This window comes from Myotis daubentonii, chromosome 18 (genome assembly GCF_963259705.1).
Source record: "Myotis daubentonii chromosome 18, mMyoDau2.1, whole genome shotgun sequence".
In the NCBI taxonomy this organism is placed as follows: domain Eukaryota; kingdom Metazoa; phylum Chordata; class Mammalia; order Chiroptera; family Vespertilionidae; genus Myotis; species Myotis daubentonii.
Window position 1 is genome coordinate 11,434,612 of NC_081857.1, and position 3,976 is coordinate 11,438,587.

General features: G+C 62.5%; 1 pseudogene; it reads left to right on the plus strand.

The window, feature by feature from the left end:
* Positions 1-977: 977 nt before the first annotated feature.
* On the plus strand, positions 978-3,433 carry LOC132221093 (transcription intermediary factor 1-beta-like; annotated as a pseudogene).
* The last annotated feature ends 543 nt before the right edge of the window (positions 3,434-3,976 follow it).

Here is a 3,976-nt window from a genome sequence, read left to right on the forward strand (position 1 = left end):
CAACACAAGAAATGTTCAAAGGCAAAAAGGGGCATGTTTCAATAATTCCTTTTACAAGTGAGGAAATATCCCCAGAAGTCCCAGCAGACTTCCCTTCATTCAGGCACCCTGTCAGTACCCTTCTCCTCCCTCTCAGTGTCACCCTGGCAGTGGATCTGCTTTGTTTACTGATAACAGAAAGATAAAAGAAAAGAAAGTTTTTATTACCTCCAAGCTGAGTGCTCGCAGGGCCAACACAGCCATCCCTGGAAGATGGCACCAGCACCCTGTCCCCAGCCTCATGCATCCTCAGTGGAACCCAGGACTGCATGCCAATGGCATTATTCCTCCCAGCCCCTGGAATGAGGAGCGGAGGGAGGGAGGAAGACTGTCCTAGTTCAGAGGGAGGGCTGGCGGGTCTCCCCAAAGCTTCCTTCTCCCCTGGAATCACAGGGGCCCCTGTGAGCCTGGCCACAGGAGATCTGGCAGCCCCGGCAAAAGGGCAGGGTGGCCTCCCAGCTCCACAGAAGGAAGCCCACCCAGGTGACTGTGGGGTTACTAGGTTTGCACGTGTCCTCTTCCGTGAGGCACACCAGCACCCGGAACAGCCCTGATCCCGGGCACCACTGTGCTGGCAGCGTGACCCAGGAGAACACACACAGGCCATGGGCTCCTTAGGAGGCGGGAGCGGGGTCCTATCTGGTTTGGAACCCACGTGACCTGGCGCGATGCCCTGCTCATGGGAAGTTCTCAATTCACAGGTAGAGAGCTAAGGGACTTTTTTCTGCGGGGGGATGGGGAGGTAAGGAGGGAGGGCGCGGCGAGCGGCTGGTGGCGTGGCGCGCTTCCGGGGTCTCGGCGGCCATTGAGGAGGAAAGGCGGGCGGCGCGGCGGCGCAGCCGTTGGCGACGAGCGTGTCTGCGCCTGCGCGGCGGGCCCAAGCCCCTCAGTCCCCCCCCCCCCCCCCCCCCGCCACACACACTCCCCGCGGCGTGTGAATGGCGGCCTCGAGCAGCCCTGTTGCGGCCTCGGGCTCGGCTTCGGCTTCGTAGCCCGCGGGGGGCGGCGGCGAGGCTCTGGGGCTGCGGGAGCTGCGGGCGCTGCGGGGGCTCTGCGGCCTGTGCCGGGAGCTCCTGTGGCCCAAGAGGAAGCCGCCCTGCTGCCTGGCCAACAGCTCGGGGGACGCCGGGGCGGGGCGGCGGGCGACTGAGCCGTCCTGGCCTGTCCCGTGTGCAAGCAGCAGTGCTTGTCCAAAGACACTGAGGAGAACTATTTCATGCGTGACGGTGGCAACAAGGCCCCCACGGACTCCCAGGACGCGAACCAGTGCTGCCCCAGCTGCGAGGGTACCGCCCTGGCCACCAGCGACTGCGTGGAGACCTGCGTGGAGGCGCACCCGCGGGTGAAGGACACAGAGGACCATGCAGTGCGCTCCACCGCGCAGCCAAGTCCCGAGATGGGGAGCGCACAAGCACGAGCCGCTCCTGCTGTTCTGCGAGGGCTGCGGCCCCTTCACCTGCCGGGACTGCCAGCTCCGCGCCCACAAGGACCACCAATACCAGTTCCTGGAGGGCGCCGTGAGGAACCAGCGCAAGCCCCTGGCCTCGCTGGTGAAGCGCCTGGGACAAACGTGCCACCCTGCAGAAGACCACCAAGGAGGTTCGCAGCTCGGTTCGCCAAGTGTCCGACGTGCAGAAACGTGTCCAGGTGGATGTGAAGATGGCTATTTTGCAGATCATGGAGGAGCTGAACAAGCGGGGCCGCGTGCTGGTCAATGATGCCCAGAAGGTAACGGAGGGGCAGCACGAGCGCCTGCAGCGGCAGCACTGGACCAGGACCAAGATCCAGAAGCACCAGGAGCACATTCTGGCGCTTCGCCTCGTGGGCTCTGGAGAGTGACAACAGCACGGCCCTCCTGCTCTCCAAGAAGCTGAGCTACTTCCAGCTGCACCGGGCTCTCAAGATGATCGTCGACCCCGTGGAACCCCACGGCGAGATGAAGTTCCAGTGGGACCTCAACGCCTGGACCAAGAGTGCTGAGGCATTGGGCAAGATCGTGGCGGAGCGGCCTGCGCCCATGGCCCCTCCCTGGGCTCCGGGACCCTTGAGCAGCAAAGCAGGGCTCTGGCGGCCGCCAGCCCATAGATGTGCAAGAAGGCTATGGCTTCGCGTCAGATGACTCTTACTTGAGTGCAGAGCCCCATGTGCCAGGCATGAAACGGTCCCGCTCCTGTGAGGGTGAAATGAGTGGCCTCATGCCCAAGGTGCCACGGGTGAGTCTCCAGCGCCTGGATCTTGACCTCACAGCTGCCAGCCAGCCACCAGTCCTCAAGGTCTTCCCAGGCAGCACCACCGAGGACTCCAACCTGATCGTCATTGAGCCTGGGGCTGCAGCTGCTGCTGCCGGGCAGCCGGGGACTGCGCCCGGCACCCCTGGTGCCTAGCCTCTGCCTGGCATGGCCATTGTCAAGGAGGAAGAGACAGAGGCTGCCATCGGTGCCCTGCCTGCCACCGAGGGCCCTGAGACCAAGCCCGTGCTGGTGGCTCTGGCGGAGGGCCCAGTGCGGAGGGTCCCCGCCTGGTCTCCCCCAGTGGCAGGACCAGCTCTGGCCTGAAGGTGGTGGCTCCAGAGGGCACCTCAGCTGCAGCTGGCGGCCCCGGTGCCCTGGATGACAGCGCCACCATCTTCCGTGTCTGTCAGAAGCCAGGCGACCTGGTCATGTGCATACAGTGGGAGTTCTGCTTCCACCTGGACAGCAGGATGTGCCGGGGGAGGAGTGGAGCTGCTCACTCAGCCACGTCCTGCCTGACCTGAAGGAGGAGGACGGCAGCCTGAGCCTGGACGGTGGGGACAGCAGAAGTGTGGTGGCCAAGCTCTCGCCAGCCAACCAGCAGAAGTGTGAGCGTGTCCTGCTGGCCCTTTTCTGCCACAAGCCCTGCCGGCCCCTGCACCAGCTGGCTACCAACTCCATCTTTTCTGTGGATCAGCCTGGTGGCACATTGGACCTGACCCTGATCGCGCCTGCCTCCAGGAGAAGTTGTTACCCCGCCCCCCCCCCCCCCCCCAGCTCCCCTCAGGAGTTTGCCCAGGATGTGGGCCCAATGTTCAAGCAATTCAACAAGCTGAAGGAGGACAAGGTGGACGTGCAGTCCATCATCGGCCTGCAGCGCTTCTTTGATGAATGAAGCCTTTGGTGACACCAAGCTCTCTGCTGTGCTGGTGGAGCCCCCACCGCTGAGCCTGCATGGTGCCGGCCTGAGCTCCCAGGAGCTGCCAAATGGCCCTGGTGATGGCCCCTGAGCTGGCTTAGCCGGGGCATGCCCTGTCAGCTGCGCCCTTCGCCTCCGGTGGTCCAGCTCCCGTTCCTTGGTAGCCCCATTCCCCGGCCCCTCACAATATGTTTTTTACTTCTGTGGATTTAATAAAAACGTCACAGGTTAAGAAAAGAAAAAGGAAAAAGAAAAAAAGAGCTAACCAAATAGAACTGAAGGACAGTGACAGGGAAGAAAGGGGGCAGGGGTGTATTTCCTCCGAATCTGTTGGAGGTGTCCATGCTATTAGTGAGCCTCCGAGGAAAACAGTTCTGTTTTTGATGAAGAGCAGCCTCACCTGGGCAGCCTTTGAAAATGGTAACTGTTCATGAAGTCAGCGGTGAACCACCATTTCCTGCAAACCCAGGCTGTGCTTCCAGGCAGGGGGTAAAGGGTCAGCCCAGGTGGGCGAGGGCGGAGCCTGAGCTGCCAGCCACCAGGTGGGTTAGATGTTGGCCAGGTCACGCCCCATTCCCTCAGGGCCTAACGCCCCGCCCCTCCCCAGGGCCCCGCCCCGCACCTGCCATTGGCCCCGCCCGACCCTGACGTCACTACTGTGGCCAGCCCACCAGCGGGCCCGCACTGGACACTTTTTGAATGGGGATTGTTGCGTCTGACACCTGCTCTCAAAAAGGTAAAAAACGCCTGCTGTCCCTCAGGTTTCCTACCGATCTCTTGGGAAATG